The sequence below is a fragment of the Neolamprologus multifasciatus genome, chromosome 8, assembly GCF_963576455.1.
Source record: "Neolamprologus multifasciatus chromosome 8, fNeoMul1.2, whole genome shotgun sequence".
NCBI classification, from domain to species: domain Eukaryota; kingdom Metazoa; phylum Chordata; class Actinopteri; order Cichliformes; family Cichlidae; genus Neolamprologus; species Neolamprologus multifasciatus.
In genome coordinates this window covers 5889349-5912692 of record NC_140446.1, presented here as the reverse complement: position 1 = coordinate 5912692, position 23344 = coordinate 5889349, and the positions used below count along the sequence as shown (strand labels likewise).

The 23344-nt window shown below is 41.6% G+C and overlaps 9 non-coding genes across 9 annotated transcripts; all 9 read right to left on the bottom strand.

Moving 5' to 3' along the window:
* Positions 1–13600: 13600 nt before the first annotated feature.
* trnal-cag (transfer RNA leucine (anticodon CAG)) lies at positions 13601–13683 on the bottom strand. Its single transcript has one exon. It is a non-coding gene; the product is annotated as a tRNA-Leu (tRNA).
* A 1064-nt stretch (positions 13684–14747) lies between these two features.
* Positions 14748–14830, bottom strand: trnal-cag (transfer RNA leucine (anticodon CAG)). Its single transcript has one exon. It is a non-coding gene; the product is annotated as a tRNA-Leu (tRNA).
* Positions 14831–15894: 1064 nt separating this feature from the next.
* On the bottom strand, positions 15895–15977 carry trnal-cag (transfer RNA leucine (anticodon CAG)). Its single transcript has one exon. It is a non-coding gene; the product is annotated as a tRNA-Leu (tRNA).
* A 1010-nt stretch (positions 15978–16987) lies between these two features.
* trnal-cag (transfer RNA leucine (anticodon CAG)) lies at positions 16988–17070 on the bottom strand. Its single transcript has one exon. It is a non-coding gene; the product is annotated as a tRNA-Leu (tRNA).
* Positions 17071–18134: 1064 nt separating this feature from the next.
* On the bottom strand, positions 18135–18217 carry trnal-cag (transfer RNA leucine (anticodon CAG)). Its single transcript has one exon. It is a non-coding gene; the product is annotated as a tRNA-Leu (tRNA).
* A 1064-nt stretch (positions 18218–19281) lies between these two features.
* Positions 19282–19364, bottom strand: trnal-cag (transfer RNA leucine (anticodon CAG)). The gene has a single exon. It is a non-coding gene; the product is annotated as a tRNA-Leu (tRNA).
* A 1063-nt stretch (positions 19365–20427) lies between these two features.
* On the bottom strand, positions 20428–20510 carry trnal-cag (transfer RNA leucine (anticodon CAG)). The gene has a single exon. It is a non-coding gene; the product is annotated as a tRNA-Leu (tRNA).
* A 1064-nt stretch (positions 20511–21574) lies between these two features.
* On the bottom strand, positions 21575–21657 carry trnal-cag (transfer RNA leucine (anticodon CAG)). Its single transcript has one exon. It is a non-coding gene; the product is annotated as a tRNA-Leu (tRNA).
* A 1063-nt stretch (positions 21658–22720) lies between these two features.
* trnal-cag (transfer RNA leucine (anticodon CAG)) lies at positions 22721–22803 on the bottom strand. The gene has a single exon. It is a non-coding gene; the product is annotated as a tRNA-Leu (tRNA).
* Positions 22804–23344: the final 541 nt, after the last annotated feature.

Here is a 23344-nt window from a genome sequence, read left to right as displayed (position 1 = left end):
CAAAGGACTGATTGAGTCTTAATAGGGGCTCCCTCAAGCATACATTTGCTCTCCTTGTATTTGAGACAATGGGCCCAACGCAGCAGTTGAGCAACAACACTCTTACTGAGAAATGCTGTAACATCAGAAGAATAGAGCACTAAAGCCAACAACGCAGCAATCTCATACAGCCTCAGCTGGATTTAAATGTTTACATTTTAAAGTGAATTAATGGAAGAGTTTCAATTTTTTAAAAAACCCTGAATAACCAAATAATACGTTATTTCGAGCATTTTGCTGAATGGTTCAAATGTCTACCTCCAGGTGGCAGACAGTGTGATATTACCGTATGGAGGTTGCTCCTAGAACAATATCATAGTTGCTCCAGAAGCATCAGAGCTTCTGGTCAGCGGCTCAAATTCATTTAGTCAACATAATTTAATTTTAAAGTAAAGATGCTTTTAAGGTTAGATAAAGAGTTTAGGATAAGGTGAAGGCAAGGGTGAGACTGGGTTTAAGTTAAGGCAGGGTTTCTCAAGAGGTTTGAGCCTCTGCAGGTGTGGCGTGAAGGAACAGAAGGAGTGAAACTGAGCTGAAAATATTTTTTAACCTCCAGTGTAAGCAAAAAAAAGTTACCAGCATTTATTTCGCTAGAATAAGCCTTCTTTATTGTTCATTTGTGATTTATAGTAAAGAGGGGGAACGTGAACTTCATCACTTCTTAAAAATTGTCAATGCATTAGGAATTCATTTGAGAGCCATGCAGGGAGCAGATTGTGAAAAACAAAGAGTAATACTGACTTTATATACTTTTTGACTTTTAGTTTACATTTTTTGTATCCGGTCATTAAGTGATGATGTGACGAATCCTACTTCCGGGCCTAAAGTAGTTTGCGTTTAACATGGCTTTTGTGTTGTTAACATGTTTAATGTTTTGTATTTTCTTCTATTTAATCTCAAAAAGCTCCTAAAACAGCCAGTGATCACTGTTGACCTCCCTCTGCTTTTATTACCGCTAATCATTTATTTAAGCTCAGTTTTTAAAACCTTACGATGTAACTACAGCCCAGCCCATGCAGCAGTATATGAATGACTAACCTCGTATTGTGGATGGATTATCTCAGTTGTTCTCCTGGCTGAAGTTTGGTCCTTTTACAGCATCCTGCCATGCGATTACATTTGTTCCTGACCACCAAGAACACTCACGTTAACTTTTATCAGTGGAAAAAAAGTTAGCTTGTTTATATTATGCTAACATAGCTGTGTCGCTAGCGGTCACGTAGCACATCATTATATACCAGCTAGCCAAACTTCAGTAACCCTACAAACGTCACTGCTGTTTAGTTTTCTGTCTTCATTTATGTTGGAAGTGATAACAGAGCTGTACGTTTTAATTTGTTTCCAAAACCCCGCAGTCAGGACATGCTATATTGTATTTAGATAGAAGCTAGCGAGCTAACTTCCTGCTAACTTCTAACTCATGTCATAAATTCCATTTTCATGGATGCCTGGATGTTAAACTCTATTGTTACACCTGGTAGAGCAGAACGCTGATCATTTTATTAAAAATGAAAGACTTTAGATAGTTTTTCAACTCTCAGTAATGCCATAGTGATCGTTTGATATATGGACCTGCAGCAGAGTTTAGGCCCAGACACGGCTAGTGACGTCAGACTTAATACTGTATATACTTACTGTATAGTTGGATTAGGTTTAGGTCTCACTAGGTGAAACTGGGACACATTTTTCTCTAGTGAAGTTGCCACAGGGTCACCAAGCTTTAGGAAACTCAACTATCGGTTGGGTTTAGAAAGTAATCGCTTTAAATATGTTTTAGAAACCCTTGGAGGCAAATATCCCACATGTGCTTTTTCTCCACAAGTCACAAATTTATAACATCAAATGACCAGCATGGATTTCTGCTGGATGTCCTATGTAGAGCTTTACAGACCATTATCTTCATGTTGCAGCTATCTATCAGCAGTAATAGTGTTCAAAATATGTGGCTCAGCTGGTCAGTGGGCTTCTCTTGATGGTGTTGGCGGTGCTATTGGTACGATAGCTTAGCTCAGCTGCAAAGAAGACCAAAGTGAGAATACAGGAAAGGATATCATTTCTTTTTCACTTCAAAATTAAACACATAATTTTTCTTGAAATGTTTCCAAATTTATTAAAAATCAAAAACTAAAATATAACATGTACATAAGTATTCACAGCTCAGTACTTTGTTGAAGCAATTACAGCCTCAAGTGTTTTTGAGTATGATGCTACAACCTATTTTTGGGCAGTTTCTCTCAGTCTTCTTTGAAGAACATCTCAGACACCATCAGCTAGGATAGGGAATATCAGTACAAGTCATTTTCTGATCTCTCCAGAAATGTTCAATCTGGACCAACACCGAAAATTATCTATGTAGCAAAATATCTAAGCAAACAGACACAAACATGACATAATGAAAGTCATGATGTTGTAGGCAAGAAAACCCTGACGAACTATCAATTCTAGAGCAGAGGTTAGATGATAGCAAACGTCATTTAAATATAAGATTTATAAGATGCTACAGTAATTTAAAAAATCAGATAAAAATAATAAGAAAGTCAAAAATAAAACATGCTGGTGCTTCTTCAGAAAAAGTCAAGTCAAGGTCTGGCTTTATGTCAGTGTGGCAAAGACTGCGTTTGACCTCTTTATTTTCTTCTCCATCTACTCATGATTCACCCTCAGAAGCACTCACGCATGGCATCAGCAGTGGAGGAGGGAGGAGGAGGAAGAAGGGAGGGATCCGTTGCTCCCTGTGTAACGAGATTCCCAGCTAATCAGTGACTTTCCTACCTTATCTTTGCTATCAGGACACTCGGGAGGCCGAGTAACCCAGGATGAGCTGATGTCATGCCGAGATGGGTACAGAGGGGGAGGAGTGTGTGTGTGTGTGTGTGTGTGTGTGCGTGTGTGCTACCCATCCATTTGTGTGTGCCAATGCCATGTTTCAGACATAGTTTGTGTCTGTGTGTGTGTTTCTCTGAGATCAGGAGATGAGGTTAAGTCATGTGACTAACGGTGCCTCCATGGACCTCATGATGTAACACAGTCAGACCTGGTGAAATGTGTGTGCGCACATATGGTTCAAACCACTGTGAGGACATTGCTACCATGTGGGGACACTTTGGCTGGTCGACACAACGTCAGCGAGTGTCCTTTCAACAAAAGAAGCAGTGTGTGTGTGTGTGTTCGGCCAACACTGTAAGGGTTTTGTTTCATTTTGTGTGCTGCAGTGTGCTCTCAGAGGTACTGTAGATGCACAGCTAGGCTATGCCTGTTAAAGTAAGTAACTATACATGTCCTCAGTTTACGTTCAAAAGTAACTTGTTAATTCAATTCAATTCAATTTTATTTATACAGCACCAAGAGAAGGAAGAGAGGATAAAAGACATGCTGTGGAAGAGAGCCAGAGATTAATAACAAGCATGATTCAATGCAGAGAGGTCTATTAACACATAGTGAGTGGAAAAGCCGACTGAAGAACACAAACCAAACCATACAATATTTGTAAAATTTCAACTATAAAATCACATGTACAGAAGTAACAAGTAACAGCACAAATCTCAAAAACCAAAACTTAATAGGAAAAGTGGCACACGTACCACTTCAGATAGACCTGCTCTCATTTCTAGATATTTGACTCATTTATTAAATACCTCAAATCATGACTGTCCAGAGTTGGGACCAGGGAGCAGTGTAGCAGTCATACATGCTGCTCTTTGGATGTCCCCATCCCCATACAGACTGTTTCTGCTCCCATGAAACCAAAAACTAGCAAAAATAAAAGTAATAATAATTAAAAATTCACAAAGAACAACATGACATCCTCAAGTCCCCCAAAGGGTAAATCAGTTACGTGTACACTATTATTCATACATTCGATCTCTCTCTTCTAAGTCCTTCGGAGTTTCTATCTGATTTCTGACTTTAATTTCATGCTCGGTTCTGATAAATTAATTGTTGCAGGTGATTTTATGTACAGGTTGAAAATGACAGTCTTAACATTGCATTTAATTATTTATTAAACTCAACAAGCTGCTCTCAAAATGTACCCGATCCCATTCATTGTTTTAATCATACTCTGGATCCTGTTCAGATATACGGCATAGAACCTGAACAACCTGAAGTAGACATCTTTCTGAAAGTGCTGTAACTAAATTAATGGAAGTGACTCATCTGCCGTTATCTTCTTCAATGCCACGCACACAATGCGGAGCAGCTATCTAAACTCTAAAACCACAGAGGTCGAATATCTTGTTAATAGAGTTACATCCTCACTTCATACAATTCTGTTTAGTGTAGTTCCTTTGAAAGAGAAGGCAACAAATCAGACGCTTGACTGCCTGATATAATGCTCAAATGTGAACAGATACGACGTAAGCTGAAGAGGAATTGCTTGAAAGATTTTCATTCAGCCTAAAAAAAAGAGTGTTTTGTGCTGTAAAAACACTTTTCTTAAAGCTAGGACATCTGACTATTCCTCACTGTAGCTAGGCTGACAAAGACGTTCTGTTGAGCAAAGTACTCCTTTAACCTTAACTAGTAACGACTTCATGAATTTCTTTCCAAGAAAATGTAACCATTAGAGAAAAGAACATTCACAGCCTTCACACAGATGTATCCTTAAGTACAAAAATTTTAATAATGGCTTTACTTGAAATCTTTATTGAGTTTTCTCAGATATCTTCAATAATTTCCTCGTCTAAACCATCAATGTGTCTTTTAGACCTCCATCCTAAAGACTGAAGTTTTATTATTATTAATAATAATAATTAATGCTGCAGTTTTAAACATGACGTTGATCTTTATGAAATTAAATGAATTAAATGATTACTTGAAAAACCTTACTTCATCAAGCTTAGCTAACAACAAATTAGTTTTTAACCTTCTTTTTACTTCAGCAATTCTTGTAAGAGTAGTTGCACAGGAACTGCACTAGTGAAGGTTTAACATTACCTTCTTGTGGCCTCTGATAATGCCTGCTTGTCTCTGACATCCCTGCCTGTCCTGCTAGACCTTAGAGCAGCATTCGATACCCTTGACCATTGAATCTTACAACAGACATTAAAACACATGGTTGGTATTAAATAAAATGTGCTGCAGCTCTTTGAATCATATCTTTTTGGCCATAAATGGAAAGTCTTCTCCACACACAAAAGTTAGTCACCAAGTTCCACAGAATTCTGTGTTGGGACCATTACTTTTTTTATTATACAAGCTTCTCTTAGGCAGTATGATTACAAAACACTGTATATGTTTTCATTCCTATGCAGATGATACCTACATTTATTTATCCAGGACAACATATAGACAGAATTCAACTAGTTAAAATACAGACATATCTTAAAGACATAAATACCTTGATGATCTCTAATTTCCCGCTTTAACTTCAGATAAAACTCAGGTTAGTGTACTCGGTTCTATATATCATATCTAACCAGATACTTTAGATGGCATTACCTTTGCCTCTAAAAACACTGTGAGGAGAAAGTTTCTTTGTTTTGTTTTGTTTTTATCCAGGCTCTGTCTTTCAGTGAGCGCATCAAACAAATATGTAGGACTGACTTCATTTGCGCAATATTTCTAAAATTAGAAACATCCTGTCTCAGAGCGATGCTAAGAAGCTAGTTTGTGCATTTGTTACTTTTAGGCTGAACTGTTGTAATTCATTATTATTATGTTGATTTTAAAGTTATCTGAAAAGCCATCAGTTGATCTAAAATGCTACGGCGAGAGTACTGACCGAGACTAAAAAGCGGAACCATATGGGAGGCAGAGGCTTTGGCTTCCAGGCCCCTCTTCTTTGGAACCAGCTCCTACTTTGAATTCAGGAGACAGACATCCTCCCTACTTGTCAGATTAGGTCTAAAACTCCTTTTTAGAAGTTCTATCCAAGGGAAAGACATTGAGATAGTGGACTCTTATAAGTACCTGGGTGTTCACCTCAACAATAAACTGGACTGGACTACAAATACAGACATCCTGTATAAGAAGGGCCAGAGCCTGCTGGGGGAGTGGATGCACGGACAGGGACAGGAGAAGGATTGACAAACTGGTGCGGAGGTCTAGCTCCGTGCTGGGATGTCCCCTGGAGTCTGTGGAGGTGGTTGGTGAGAGGAGGATGTTAGTAAAGCTGACATCCATCATGAACAACCCACATCACCCACTGCATGAGTATGTGAGTGGGCTGAGCAGCTCCTTTAGTCAAAGACTGAAACACCCTCGCTGCAGGAAGGAGCGCTTTCGCAGATCATTCATCCCAACAGCAGTTAGACTCTATAACTCCTCAATCACGATGTCATAAGTCACTGGACACTGTGAACATCCGCGGTCACCACTTCATGCATAATGGACCTTCCATGTGTATGGACATGTGCAGGCATATATGTATGTATATGTATACATATGTATATTTAGTGTGTACATGTCTATAAATAGGAATAGTAGTGGTAGAATAGCTATATCAAGCTATATAGTTTGTCTTCCATATTTCCAACCATATCCATAATCACATACTGTGTAAGCTACCATTGTATATAGTGTATTATCTTACTTTTTTTCATTGATTGTACTTATTTGTATTTTTGTATTTCCTTCTGATATCTGTACCTGAGCTGAGGTGAAAATTTCCCCGTTGTGGGATCAATAAAGTCTTATCTTATCAAGATCAAGGTGTCGGCTCAGTTTCACTCAGCAGTGGATTTACAGAGTAGACACATGGATTTAATACAGTACAATAGTATCAAGTATAAGTTCATATTTACATATCTAATCATATTTACAATTTCAAGAGTGAACTTAAAACCATTTTTCTTATTTGTTTTTGTGTTGTTTTGTATCTTTTTTTGTATCTCTGTAGGTTCTCTTTGTTAGATCATAGAGCATGCAGTACATACAGTATGTGCTTTCATTGAATTACCTCAAGCATTAGGTATTTTAAGGTCCACAGTGTATGTCGAATGATACGCCCACAAAGACCATTAAACAAAGAAAAAGAGAAACTAAAACCATGACCTGCATCGGATACGAGCCTCGCGTCTTTGGAATGAACTGAAAAAGAGTTACTTTCAGGCAGACAGTTGCAAGCAGACAGGCAGGTGAGTAGAAAGGCAGGTAGACAGGCAGGTCGATAGAGAGACAAACAGGCAGACGAGCAACATCTCCCTGATTGCCACAAGAGGTGTCCCTTACATTGCTCCACTCTCCAGTCAATGGAAAAATGATCTCACTCCTTCAAACGCCTCTGACTTCATACCCTGATGTTAGACTGAGAGAGGGCTGACATCAGTGCAGCTTTACCTGAGCAGAGCAAATAAATAATAATGACATGAGTAGGGAGTGGCCACTTCAAACCAGGCCAAGTTTTCTCAGAGGAATGTTGTTTTTATTGCATCATGTTGCATGGTGTTGTACATGCAAACATGGGCTGGGGAACAATTACAATAAGGTGACATGAAACATGAAACTGCTCATAAACTGTTTCAAATGCACGTTTCTTAAATATATGGCCAGGCAATCTTTAAACAAGGACTCTGGGAAAATCTGGTATTATAGTCTTAAGTTGTTCTTATTTATTTTTTGTTTCGATTTCAATTAACTGTCAAGCATGTGCTCCAAGTGCTGGTTGTATTAATACATTCAACCAAGATGACAAATACAAACTCTAAAGACATTAACTGTGGGCTTTTATTTTCTCATGTCTTTGATTTCTTTTCACTCCAAGAAAACTCCAAACAAACCAAAGTGCGTCACCGCAGTGTGAGAACGTTAGTTTATTGGCCAGATACGTCTGTGGCGGGAGCAACAAAAGTAAATACAGGAAGAAGATGCTCTGTTCTGGATTTACTCCCAGCATTTATATTTATCTGGCAGTGCGTACTCTTCGTGTCTATGAGCTGTTGCATCCCACAATTCAAAGCATCTTCAGTTACAGTAAGGTGTTTAGCTGAAATTTGAAGTATTCGCCTAGTAGTGGGGTCAGCTCTAGGTTACATTCTCACCATAAAAAAATATTTTTTGAAGTAGACTAAGACCAATTCCTCCAAAGGGTCTCTGTGAGGTTGTTTGGGTCCACACCCAGACCCCGAGTACATTTACTATATTCAGATTTGCACAAATGGACCACACCGAGCAGGAATGGACCAGAGTTTAAACAAACTGAACAGCAGAGATGTGAGAGCACCTTTAATTTTATAAGGGCTGTAGCAGATTTCTTGTTTTAAGCTTTTATTTTATTTCAGGATAAAATAATCTTGTGGATCTTTTGTGCAAGCTATTTAGGGCAGCGGTCCCCAACCCCCGGGCTTGGGGACCGCTGATTTAGGGTACCTGTTACCAGCAGCTGAGTAGAATGATGCGAAATGTGTGCAGGTGTTGTCCCATATTGATGTGGCAGAACTCGGAAAACTGGAGGTCTATGATTCAAGGTTACTAATAAATATTTCTACTTAAACCATTTCTTCTAGCTTTAACCAAGCACAAAACATCAGCTTCCTAGCTAAAAGTCAAGTGTGCACCTTTCAAACACTGCATTCTTCCCTCTTTTAAAGTGTAAATACTCGTAAATGTAATTTACAATCTTAAAAATATTAGGAGCAAAACAACAGATATGACGGTTTAGATGAAATTCTTGAGAGAATTTGGTCTATTTCACTTTTTACTTTTGCTTTTATTTCCAAATATGTTTAACTAACTATGTCACTTTAATAATTATTATTATCAAGAATATGTCCGTCTATCTAATCAGTTGCAGTCCACATGAAATCCAATCAAATATGATGTCGGGTATAGACAGATGTGTCCTGATAAACAGCAAACCCTGATTAGAATTGAACATGCATAATGTCACACAGAGCTCTATTTAGAGAAACTGTTTATAAGTTGTGCACTTACTTCTGGGGACAAACTGTTTTACTTCACTTGGAATTTATTGTATCAGGAAACCCAATAAGTAAACAGTATATGTTTATTGGTTACACTGGCTAAGCACATTTTCAGTAACAGGTCAAAGTCCCAAAGTCTACATTCATACAGCCCCTCCTATCAAGTCTCAGACAGCTCAAGACTATCCTGTGAAATCAGCAGGAGCTTAAATGCTTCTTAACCAGTTATAAACATTGCATAGGTTCATAGAAGACAGAAGTTAAAAGTTGGCATTGATGGACCCCAAGTTATTAATACCAACGTACGTCTGCAAGCATTCATTTTAACAAGGCTTTATTAGCTTAATATCGATTTAAGCTGATTTGACACGTGCATTGCAGACCTGAACTTTTTTGTGCATGATCCAACTGCATGGGAGAGTGCAAAAGCCTGATTCAGTTAGATCTAACATAAAATGGTCTTAAATTAACTTAGTACCCAAAGGCTGTGTCATGTTAGACTTTTGTAATCTAAGAATAGAGCAGGGAACTGTCGTCTATTCTTACATGGCCAGTAAATTCACAGCGAGCATGTAGGGCATCCTGTTTCCTCCCTCCTGCATGCTCCATTGATGCAGCACCCTCACCAAAATCAAACGAAATATTAACAGTAATATTAGTATTGCATTTAATTCATTTTTGTGATGACTACTTTGTGGTCATTTCAACACTTTTCCTAAATTCTGCTCTTGCAACACTAACAGCCTAAAATAGAAGCCCCCAACTACTAGAAATTCATTTTTATTGTTACTGACAATAAAAATGTCAAAGAATATTTTTCATTGATGCAAAATTGTAGAATCTCCACTCCCAAAGACAAAGCTTATGTCAAAGGCCCTTAAACCACATCCTCGCTGCTCCTGGACAATCAGACCTACATACAGTGCATATTCCTCTATCAAGGGCAGTCATTCACATTCCTGCTCTGGTGATGGCCCAGATGGCACAGGATGGCGTGGGTGCTAGTCTGACATAGCCTGGTGGAGAACTTCAAAGACAGTGTGGCGTGCCAGGCATTTCATACATGTGGAGCATTAGCTGATTCTTACAGGTGCAAAAGGTCACCTTGTGTCTTTGGACTTCCTGTGACAGTTGTTTGCAGGGTGTGTGTGAATGTGTGTTTGAAGAGGGGCATCTCTGTAGTGATGGTAGGGATGTCTCGTGTGATTTACTTTTTAACTATAGCTGCAACTTCCATGTTTAAAAATACTTAATATCCAATAATACTTTATTTGTCATCGTTTGAAAATCAAGGCAACATTTGATCTAGAAACATTATGGAACGGTTTTAGATACAGACAGTTATGGTCTCCAAATAATAAATCCCAACAACTAGAAGGCTGAGAGAGAGGATTTGGCTATGTTCACATATTTCACGCATGTTTCACGTATGAACTAAAGAAATTGTTGGGAGAATTGGAACGGGAAGTTTCTTTTGCTTGAATGTAGCTTACAAGGGGAAAGATTCCCTGGAAATATTTCAGGATCATCTGCCTCCATTTCACATGTCCTTCTTTCCTACATCCACAAATCTTCTCTATGGTCTCGCTTCCTCCTGTCAGGCAGCTCCATGTTCAGCATCCCATGCATTTAGATATTTAAAAGTCATGGTTGTACACTGTTTATTTACCATACACCTTTTAAATGAAATATTATTGTAAAATGTGAATATAAATTTTGATGTTTTCGACAGGACACAGGCTGAAATGTTGAAAAGTATGGTTGTTGAGTACACTACCAACCTATGAGGTGTAGAGTGTTTTAGTTTGCTTTCATCCAAAGCATCTTACAGTGTTATGCGGCATCTTACAGTGTTATGCAGAATTTCGTTTGATGAGATCACATTGTGTGGCTTCCAAAATCTGTCTGTAAGCAGTTTATGGTGTGGGTGTAATGATTAGCACTCTGGACTTTGAATCGAGTGATCTGAGTTCAAGTCTCGGTGGGACCTCGTGCTTGTTATTTGTTAACTTTCCTTTCCTTCTTCACATCACCTGCTACATGTTCAGTGGCAGTTGATTCATTTAGGTGGTGAGAGGATCCCCTTGTTAGTACCTTAAAACATCCAATGACAGTTCTATTCTAGTCCTGAGCGCACAGGAGCCACACATGTTGTCAGGAGTGCAGTTTTGTCAGCATTTGTAAAGAACTGAGGATAATACTACAGAGTATGTGTTCATTACATACCCAACATGGATTCCAGTACCCAACACTCCTGGATACGCTAGTATTCACTGACAGCAGTTGTATAGAGGTATTTTAGCATGAGTATGAGTATTACATGTCATTCAAACACTTACTGTCATAAAATAAAACAGTTTCCTCTACAATATTTTGAACAAAGGTGACATCTTAACTAACTGTTGGCTGTTACCTTCTCGACATAAGCTGTTTTGTGAATCGTTCAGTCTTAGGCATCAGCTCATTCAAATGCTTTTTTTTTGTTTAGTTAGGATGGCCAAGTGTTCTAAGGCACTGTGTTAAAGTTGCAGTTCAAATCCAACTCCTGACAGTTGGATTTTATCTTCGATAAAGAAAAGTTTTCGTCCAAATCTGCTTCCAAAATCTGTCTGTAAATCCTTTACTTCGTGGGTCCCATGGTGTAATGACTAGCACTCTGGCCATTGAATCCAGTAATCCAAGTTCAAATCTCGGTGGGACCTCATGCATGTTATTTGTCAACTACTAAATGTTCAGTGGTAGTTGTTTCATTTAGGTGGTGAAGGGATCCACTTGTTAGTTCAATAAAATTACCAATTTTAACAACAGTGGGCTTCTTGTCCTGAGCACACAGGAAGCACACATAATATAAACATTGAGCTGAAACTGATTTCTGACTGGTATACAGGAGTGACAATTGCTCAACACAAAGAAACAAAGTACAAAACTAGAAATAATGGGTTCTCCAAGGAAACCCACTGAAGAACAGTAACACTAAGAAACAACAGAAAGCTGAAAGCCATACTGACACATTTTCGCTTGTTGATACAGAATCCACATGACAGGCTAGCAGATCAAGACACCTTTACAACTGATCAGATTGGCAGACTATAGCTGTGTCCCAATTCAGGGTCTGCACGCTTGAAGTACGCATTTTAAGTGGGGTTACGTCACCGCCACGCGACGACGGCTGTCCCAATTCGAAGTGTACTTCAAATGTATGCTCCAAATGCGCCGTCGATTTCCCCAAATATCAAGCGTGGTCCGGTGCATGCTTCGTGGTCCCATATATCCCACAATTCATAGCGCGGCTGTGGGTGTGGATAATTTTACCGCAAAATGCGGCAGAAGGGAGCGACCAAGAGTGAACTGTCAAAAGTAAGTACTGAATATGACAACACTTATTCATGTGCGAATGTTTAATAATGAAGAACATTAAAACGTTGCTGTTGGCCACATGTCGGCAAAGTTATGTGACACTAGTGATGTTTGTACTTTCAGCATTAGCTTGGTTTTAAAGCGTCTACTTCTAAATATATATATAGTCAACCTTAATCTTACAGAGAATCTGATGATTTTATGGATAATTAAACCCATAATTGAACCCACGCCTCCAGGAGAGACTGCGACCTGAACGCAGCGCCTTAGACCGCTCGGCCATCCTGACACATTTTCCCTTGTTGATACAGAATCCACATGACAGACTACCAGATCAAGACACCTTTACAACTCATCAGATTGGCAGACTATTACACCTCTGCTTTACCAACACATATTCAGCTGAGATTCAAGAAGTCACTTGGATGAGTGATGAGACATTTCTTCAACTATGTGATAAATGAATGTGACCAAGTTGCCGTACAGAAAGGAACTGACTTCTACTTCACATCTAAAGCACATTTGTGAGATTTGAAGTTTAGAGCTATGGATTTTTGAAGGCTGAGATCCAGTTGGTGAAGGAATATGTAATGGATGTCTGTGAAGGTTCTCAGTCATCCAGGTCATTGTAGTCTAAGGAGCTTGGAAACTTCTTTAAACTTCTTTAAGTTGCTGGAAGACGTTTCACCTCTCATCCGAGAAACTTCTTCAGTTCTAGGGTCAAATGGTGGAGTGTCCCAGATTTAAGGCCTGTGGGAGTGTCCACCCAAGAGGGACTATGGACCCTCTAATGATCCTCTCCCTAATGACACGAGCCAAGGTGTGAAAACGGGTGTAGGTCACAAGCAACCAAGGATTCGGGTGAGCTCATTGTGAAACCTAGCCCCAACTTGTCATGTGATTTCCTGAGGTCAAATGGCCCAGGATGAGAGTGGGCGTTAAGGCTTCTGGGAAGGTATCTCAACACTGGATTATAGATGTCAGACAGTTGGTGTCCTATGCCACTACCTCTGTTCAAAGATGGTCATTCACAGTGGACATAGATGTAACGGAGCAGTCTGTATCTGCAGTGAATTTGGCTGTGTGGAACAATTGATTTTGCAAAACATTCGGACTCCGGTGGACGCATGAGAGAGGTACTTGAGGTCAGTATCTTGCACAAGGATATTTGGCATGTAGATTAAAGCATCCCATCACCAACCTGGTAGGTGACCTGCACTACAGCACCCCCGACACTAACTAAACCAGATTTCAACTTCATAACAGTTGCCATTTGGTGGCAACTCCTTTATTGAAGGAAGACATCACATAACATTTCAGTCTTGAGTTTAATAAGCAAGGGATGTCAGGAGTGGGATTTGAACCCACGCCTCCAGGAGAGACTGCGACCTGAACACAGCGCCTTAGACCACTCGGCCATCCTGACACATTTTCCCTTGTTGATACAGAATCCACATGACAGACTACCAGATCAAGACACCTTTACAACTCATCAGATTGGCAGACTATTACACCTCTGCTTTACCAACACATATTCAGCTGAGATTCAAGAAGTCACTTGGATGAGTGATGAGACATTTCTTCAACTATGTGATAAATGAATGTGACCAAGTTGCCGTACAGAAAGGAACTGACTTCTACTTCACATCTAAAGCACATTTGTGAGATTTGAGGTTTAGAGCTATGGATTTTTGAAGGCTGAGATCCAGTTGGTGAAGGAATATGTAATGGATGTCTGTGAAGGTTCTCAGTCATCCAGGTCATTGTAGTCTAAGGAGCTTGGAAACTTCTTTAAACTTCTTTAAGTTGCTGGAAGACGTTTCACCTCTCATCCGAGAAACTTCTTCAGTTCTAGGGTCAAATGGTGGAGTGTCCAAGATTTAAGGCCTGTGGGAGTGTCCGCCCAAGAGGGACTATGGACCCTCTAATGATCCTCTCCCTAATGACACGAGCCAAGGTGTGAAAACGGGTGTAGGTCACAAGCAACCAAGGATTCGGGTGAGCTCATTGTGAAACCTAGCCCAAACCTATCATGTGATTTCCTGAGGTCAAATGGCCCAGGATGAGAGTGGGCGTTAAGGCTTCTGGGAAGGTATCTCAACACTGGATTATAGATGTCAGACAGTTGGTGCCCTATGCCACCACCTCTGTTCAAAGATGGTCATTCACAGTGGACATAGATGTAACGGAGCAGTGTGTATCTGCAGTGAATTTGGCTGTGTGGAACAATTGATTTTGCAAAACATTCGGACTCTGGTGGACGCATGAGAGAGGTACTTGAGGTCAGTATCTTGCACAAGGATATTTGGCATGTAGATTAAAGCATCCCATCACCAACCTGGTAGGTGACCTGCACTACAGCACCCCTGACACTAACTAAACCAGATTTCAAGTTCATAACTTATCAAAGCAGTTGCCATTTGGTGGCAACGCCTTTATTGAAGGAAGACATCACATAACATTTCAGTCTTGAGTTTAACAAGCAAGGGATGTCAGGAGTGGGATTTGAACCCACGCCTCCAGGAGAGACTGCGACCTGAACGCAGCGCCTTAGACCGCTCGGCCATCCTGACACATTTTCCCTTGTTGATACAGAATCCACATGACAGACTACCAGATCAAGACACCTTTACAACTCATCAGATTGGCAGACTATTACACCTCTGCTTTACCAACACATATTCAGCTGAGATTCAAGAAGTCACTTGGATGAGTGATGAGACATTTCTTCAACTATGTGATAAATGAATGTGACCAAGTTGCCGTACAGAAAGGAACTGACTTCTACTTCACATCTAAAGCACATTTGTGAGATTTGAGGTTTAGAGCTATGGATTTTTGAAGGCTGAGATCCAGTTGGTGAAGGAATATGTAATGGATGTCTGTGAAGGTTCTCAGTCATCCAGGTCATTGTAGTCTAAGGAGCTTGGAAACTTCTTTAAACTTCTTTAAGTTGCTGGAAGACGTTTCACCTCTCATCCGAGAAACTTCTTCAGTTCTAGGGTCAAATGGTGGAGTGTCCAAGATTTAAGGCCTGTGGGAGTGTCCGCCCAAGAGGGACTATGGACCCTCTAATGATCCTCTCCCTAATGACACGAGCCAAGGTGTGAAAACGGGTGTAGGTCACAAGCAACCAAGGATTCGGGTGAGCTCATTGTGAAACCTAGCCCCAACTTTTCATGTGATTTCCTGAGGTCAAATGGCCCAGGATGAGAGTGGGCGTTAAGGCTTCTGGGAAGGTATCTCAACACTGGATTATAGATGTCAGACAGTTGGTGCCCTATGCCACCACCTCTGTTCAAAGATGGTCATTCACAGTGGACATAGATGTAACGGAGCAGTGTGTATCTGCAGTGAATTTGGCTGTGTGGAACAATTGATTTTGCAAAACATTCGGACTCCGGTAGACGCATGAGAGAGGTACTTGAGGTCAGTATCTTGCACAAGGATATTTGGCATGTAGATTAAAGCATCCCATCACCAACCTGGTAGGTGACCTGCACTACAGCACCCCTGACACTAACTAAAACAGATTTCAAGTTCATAACTTATCAAAGCAGTTGCCATTTGGTGGCAACTCCTTTATTGAAGGAAGACATCACATAACATTTCAGTCTTGAGTTTAATAAGCAAGGGATGTCAGGAGTGGGATTTGAACCCACGCCTCCAGGAGAGACTGCGACCTGAACGCAGCGCCTTAGACCGCTCGGCCATCCTGACACATTTTCCCTTGTTGATACAGAATCCACATGACAGACTACCAGATCAAGACACCTTTACAACTCATCAGATTGGCAGACTATTACACCTCTGCTTTACCAACACATATTCAGCTGAGATTCAAGAATCAATTCAGCTGAGATTCAAGAATCAATTCAAAAATCACATCTAAAGCACATTTGTGAGATTTGAGGTTTAGAGCTATGGATTTTTGCAGGCTGAGATCCAGTTGGTGAAGCAATATGTAATGGATGTCTGTGAAGGTTCTCAGTCATCCAGGTCATTGTAGTCTAAGGAGCTTGGAAACTTCTTTAAACTTCTTTAAGTTGCTGGAAGACGTTTCACCTCTCATCCGAGAAACTTCTTCAGTTCTAGGGTCAAATGGTGGAGTGTCCCAGATTTAAGGCCTGTGGAAGTGTCCGCCCAAGAGGGACTATGGACCCTCTAATGATCCTCTCCCCAATGACACGAGCCAAGGTGTGAAAACGGGTGTAGGTCACAAGCAACCAAGGATTCGGGTGAGCTCATTGTGAAACCTAGCCCCAACTTGTCATGTGATTTCCTGAGGTCAAATGGCCCAGGATGAGAGTGGGCGTTAAGGCTTCTGGGAAGGTATCTCAACACTGGATTATAGATGTCAGACAGTTGGTGTCCTATGCCACTACCTCTGTTCAAAGATGGTCATTCACAGTGGACATAGATGTAACGGAGCAGTCTGTATCTGCAGTGAATTTGGCTGTGTGGAACAATTGATTTTGCAAAACATTCGGACTCCGGTGGACGCATGAGAGAGGTACTTGAGGTCAGTATCTTGCACAAGGATATTTGGCATGTAGATTAAAGCATGCCATCACCAACCTGGTAGGTGACCTGCACTACAGCACCCCCGACACTAACTAAACCAGATTTCAAGTTCATAACTTATCAAAGCAGTTGCCATTTGGTGGCAACTCCTTTATTGAAGGAAGACATCACATAACATTTCAGTCTTGAGTTTAATAAGCAAGGGATGTCAGGAGTGGGATTTGAACCCACGCCTCCAGGAGAGACTGCGACCTGAACGCAGCGCCTTAGACCGCTCGGCCATCCTGACACATTTTCCCTTGTTGATACAGAATCCACATGACAGACTACCAGATCAAGACACCTTTACAACTCATCAGATTGGCAGACTATTACACCTCTGCTTTACCAACACATATTCAGCTGAGATTCAAGAAGTCACTTGGATGAGTGATGAGACATTTCTTCAACTATGTGATAAATGAATGTGACCAAGTTGCCGTACAGAAAGGAACTGACTTCTACTTCACATCTAAAGCACATTTGTGAGATTTGAGGTTTAGAGCTATGGATTTTTGAAGGCTGAGATCCAGTTGGTGAAGGAATATGTAATGGATGTCTGTGAAGGTTCTCAGTCATCCAGGTCATTGTAGTCTAAGGAGCTTGGAAACTTCTTTAAACTTCTTTAAGTTGCTGGAAGACGTTTCACCTCTCATCCGAGAAACTTCTTCAGTTCTAGGGTCAAATGGTGGAGTGTCCCAGATTTAAGGCCTGTGGGAGTGTCCGCCCAAGAGGGACTATGGACCCTCTAATGATCCTCTCCCTAATGACACGAGCCAAGGTGTGAAAACGGGTGTAGGTCACAAGCAACCAAGGATTCGGGTGAGCTCATTGTGAAACCTAGCCCAAACCTATCATGTGATTTCCTGAGGTCAAATGGCCCAGGATGAGAGTGGGCGTTAAGGCTTCTGGGAAGGTATCTCAACACTGGATTATAGATGTCAGACAGTTGGTGCCCTATGCCACCACCTCTGTTCAAAGATGGTCATTCACAGTGGACATAGATGTAACGGAGCAGTGTGTATCTGCAGTGAATTTGGCTGTGTGGAACAATTGATTTTGCAAAACATTCGGACTCCGGTGGACGCATGAGAGAGGTACTTGAGGTCAGTATCTTGCACAAGGATATTTGGCATGTAGATTAAAGCATCCCATCACCAACCTGGTAGGTGACCTGCACTACAGCACCCCTGACACTAACTAAACCAGATTTCAAGTTCATAACTTATCAAAGCAGTTGCCATTTGGTGGCAACACCTTTATTGAAGGAAGACATCACATAACATTTCAGTCTTGAGTTTAACAAGCAAGGGATGTCAGGAGTGGGATTTGAACCCACGCCTCCAGGAGAGACTGCGACCTGAACGCAGCGCCTTAGACCGCTCGGCCATCCTGACACATTTTCCCTTGTTGATACAGAATCCACATGACAGACTACCAGATCAAGACACCTTTACAACTCATCAGATTGGCAGACTATTACACCTCTGCTTTACCAACACATATTCAGCTGAGATTCAAGAAGTCACTTGGATGAGTGATGAGACATTTCTTCAACTATGTGATAAATGAATGTGACCAAGTTGCCGTACAGAAAGGAACTGACTTCTACTTCACATCTAAAGCACATTTGTGAGATTTGAGGTTTAGAGCTATGGATTTTTGAAGGCTGAGATCCAGTTGGTGAAGGAATATGTAATGGATGTCTGTGAAGGTTCTCAGTCATCCAGGTCATTGTAGTCTAAGGAGCTTGGAAACTTCTTTAAACTTCTTTAAGTTGCTGGAAGACGTTTCACCTCTCATCCGAGAAACTTCTTCAGTTCTAGGGTCAAATGGTGGAGTGTCCCAGATTTAAGGCCTGTGGGAGTGTCCGCCCAAGAGGGACTATGGACCCTCTAATGATCCTCTCCCTAATGACACGAGCCAAGGTGTGAAAACGGGTGTAGGTCACAAGCAACCAAGGATTCGGGTGAGCTCATTGTGAAACCTCGCCCAAACCTATCATGTGATTTCCTGAGGTCAAATGGCCCAGGATGAGAGTGGGCGTTAAGGCTTCTGGGAAGGTATCTCAACACTGGATTATAGATGTCAGACAGTTGGTGCCCTATGCCACCACCTCTGTTCAAAGATGGTCATTCACAGTGGACATAGATGCAACGGAGCAGTGTGTATCTGCAGTGAATTTGGCTGTGTGGAACAATTGATTTTGCAAAACATTCGGACTCCGGTAGACGCATGAGAGAGGTACTTGAGGTCAGTATCTTGCACAAGGATATTTGGCATGTAGATTAAAGCATCCCATCACCAACCTGGTAGGTGACCTGCACTACAGCACCCCCGACACTAACTAAACCAGATTTCAAGTTCATAACTTATCAAAGCAGTTGCCATTTGGTGGCAACTCCTTTATTGAAGGAAGACATCACATAACATTTCAGTCTTGAGTTTAATAAGCAAGGGATGTCAGGAGTGGGATTTGAACCCACGCCTCCAGGAGAGACTGCGACCTGAACGCAGCGCCTTAGACCGCTCGGCCATCCTGACACATTTTCCCTTGTTGATACAGAATCCACATGACAGACTACCAGATCAAGACACCTTTACAACTCATCAGATTGGCAGACTATTACACCTCTGCTTTACCAACACATATTCAGCTGAGATTCAAGAAGTCACTTGGATGAGTGATGAGACATTTCTTCAACTATGTGATAAATGAATGTGACCAAGTTGCCGTACAGAAAGGAACTGACTTCTACTTCACATCTAAAGCACATTTGTGAGATTTGAGGTTTAGAGCTATGGATTTTTGCAGGCTGAGATCCAGTTGGTGAAGGAATATGTAATGGATGTCTGTGAAGGTTCTCAGTCATCCAGGTCATTGTAGTCTAAGGAGCTTGGAAACTTCTTTAAACTTCTTTAAGTTGCTGGAAGACGTTTCACCTCTCATCCGAGAAACTTCTTCAGTTCTAGGGTCAAATGGTGGAGTGTCCCAGATTTAAGGCCTGTGGAAGTGTCCGCCCAAGAGGGACTATGGACCCTCTAATGATCCTCTCCCTAATGACACGAGCCAAGGTGTGAAAACGGGTGTAGGTCACAAGCAACCAAGGATTCGGGTGAGCTCATTGTGAAACCTAGCCCCAACTTTTCATGTGATTTCCTGAGGTCAAATGGCCCAGGATGAGAGTGGGCGTTAAGGCTTCTGGGAAGGTATCTCAACACTGGATTATAGATGTCAGACAGTTGGTGCCCTATGCCACCACCTCTGTTCAAAGATGGTCATTCACAGTGGACATAGATGTAACGGAGCAGTCTGTATCTGCAGTGAATTTGGCTGTGTGGAACAATTGATTTTGCAAAACATTCGGACTCCGGTAGACGCATGAGAGAGGTACTTGAGGTCAGTATCTTGCACAAGGATATTTGGCATGTAGATTAAAGCATCCCATCACCAACCTGGTAGGTGACCTGCACTACAGCACCCCCGACACTAACTAACCAGATTTCAAGTTCATAACTTATCAAAGCAGTTGCCATTTGGTGGCAACTGCTTTATTGAAGGAAGACATCACATAACATTTCAGTCTTGAGTTTAATAAGCAAGGGATGTCAGGAGTGGGATTTGAACCCACGCCTCCAGGAGAGACTGCGACCTGAACGCAGCGCCTTAGACCGCTCGGCCATCCTGACACATTTTCCCTTGTTGATACAGAATCCACATGACAGACTACCAGATCAAGACACCTTTACAACTCATCAGATTGGCAGACTATTACACCTCTGCTTTACCAACACATATTCAGCTGAGATTCAAGAAGTCACTTGAATGAGTGATGAGACATTTCTTCAACTATGTGATAAATGAATGTGACCAAGTTGCCGTACAGAAAGGAACTGACTTCTACTTCACATCTAAAGCACATTTGTGAGATTTGAGGTTTAGAGCTATGGATTTTTGAAGGCTGAGATCCAGTTGGTGAAGGAATATGTAATGGATGTCTGTGAAGGTTCTCAGTCATCCAGGTCATTGTAGTCTAAGGAGCTTGGAAACTTCTTTAAACTTGTTTAAGTTGCTGGAAGACGTTTCACCTCTCATCCGAGAAACTTCTTCAGTTCTAGGGTCAAATGGTGGAGTGTCCCAGATTTAAGGCCTGTGGGAGTGTCCGCCCAAGAGGGACTATGGACCCTCTAATGATCCTCTCCCTAATGACACGAGCCAAGGTGTGAAAACGGGTGTAGGTCACAAGCAACCAAGGATTCGGGTGAGCTCATTGTGAAACCTAGCCCAAACCTATCATGTGATTTCCTGAGGTCAAATGGCCCAGGATGAGAGTGGGCGTTAAGGCTTCTGGGAAGGTATCTCAACACTGGATTATAGATGTCAGACAGTTGGTGCCCTATGCCACCACCTCTGTTCAAAGATGGTCATTCACAGTGGACATAGATGTAACGGAGCAGTCTGTATCTGCAGTGAATTTGGCTGTGTGGAACAATTGATTTTGCAAAACATTCGGACTCCGGTAGACGCATGAGAGAGGTACTTGAGGTCAGTATCTTGCACAAGGATATTTGGCATGTAGATTAAAGCATCCCATCACCAACCTGGTAGGTGACCTGCACTACAGCACCCCCGACACTAACTAAAACAGATTTCAAGTTCATAACTTATCAAAGCAGTTGCCATTTGGTGGCAACTCCTTTATTGAAGGAAGACATCACATAACATTTCAGTCTTGAGATTAATAAGCAAGGGATGTCAGGAGTGGGATTTGAACCCACGCCTCCAGGAGAGACTGCGACCTGAACGCAGCGCCTTAGACCGCTCGGCCATCCTGACACATTTTCCCTTGTTGATACAGAATCCACATGACAGACTACCAGATCAAGACACCTTTACAACTCATCAGATTGGCAGACTATTACACCTCTGCTTTACCAACACATATTCAGCTGAGATTCAAGAAGTCACTTGGATGAGTGATGAGACATTTCTTCAACTATGTGATAAATGAATGTGACCAAGTTGCCGTACAGAAAGGAACTGACTTCTACTTCACATCTAAAGCACATTTGTGAGATTTGAGGTTTAGAGCTATGGATTTTTGCAGGCTGAGATCCAGTTGGTGAAGGAATATGTAATGGATGTCTGTGAAGGTTCTCAGTCATCCAGGTCATTGTAGTCTAAGGAGCTTGGAAACTTCTTTAAACTTCTTTAAGTTGCTGGAAGACGTTTCACCTCTATCCGAGAAACTTCTTCAGTTCTAGGGTCAAATGGTGGAGTGTCCCAGATTTAAGGCCTGTGGGAGTGTCCGCCCAAGAGGGACTATGGACCCTCTAATGATCCTCTCCCTAATGACACGAGCCAAGGTGTGAAAACGGGTGTAGGTCACAAGCAACCAAGGATTCGGGTGAGCTCATTGTGAAACCTAGCCCAAACCTGTCATGTGATTTCCTGAGGTCAAATGGCCCAGGATGAGAGTGGGCGTTAAGGCTTCTGGGAAGGTATCTCAACACTGGATTATAGATGTCAGACAGTTGGTGTCCTATGCCACCACCTCTGTTCAAAGATGGTCATTCACAGTGGACATAGATGTAACGGAGCAGTCTGTATCTGCAGTGAATTTGGCTGTGTGGAACAATTGATTTTGCAAAACATTCGGACTCCGGTAGACGCATGAGAGAGGTACTTGAGGTCAGTATCTTGCACAAGGATATTTGGCATGTAGATTAAAGCATCCCATCACCAACCTGGTAGGTGACCTGCACTACAGCACCCCGGAGACAAACTAAAACAGATTTCAAGTTCATAACTTATCAAAGCAGTTGCCATTTGGTGGCAACTTCTTTATTGAAGGAAGACATCACATAACATTTCAGTCTTGAGTTTAATAAGCAAGGGATGTCAGGAGTGGGATTTGAACCCACGCCTCCAGGAGAGACTGCGACCTGAACGCAGCGCCTTAGACCGCTCGGCCATCCTGACACATTTTCCCTTGTTGATACAGAATCCACATGACAGACTACCAGATCAAGACACCTTTACAACTCATCAGATTGGCAGACTATTACACCTCTGCTTTACCAACACATATTCAGCTGAGATTCAAGAAGTCACTTGGATGAGTGATGAGACATTTCTTCAACTATGTGATAAATGAATGTGACCAAGTTGCCGTACAGAAAGGATCTGACTTCTACTTCACATCTAAAGCACATTTGTGAGATTTGAGGTTTAGAGCTATGGATTTTTGCAGGCTGAGATCCAGTTGGTGAAGGAATATGTAATGGATGTCTGTGAAGGTTCTCAGTCATCCAGGTCATTGTAGTCTAAGGAGCTTGGAAACTTCTTTAAACTTCTTTAAGTTGCTGGAAGACGTTTCACCTCTATCCGAGAAACTTCTTCAGTTCTAGGGTCAAATGGTGGAGTGTCCCAGATTTAAGGCCTGTGGGAGTGTCCGCCCAAGAGGGACTATGGACCCTCTAATGATCCTCTCCCTAATGACACGAGCCAAGGTGTGAAAACG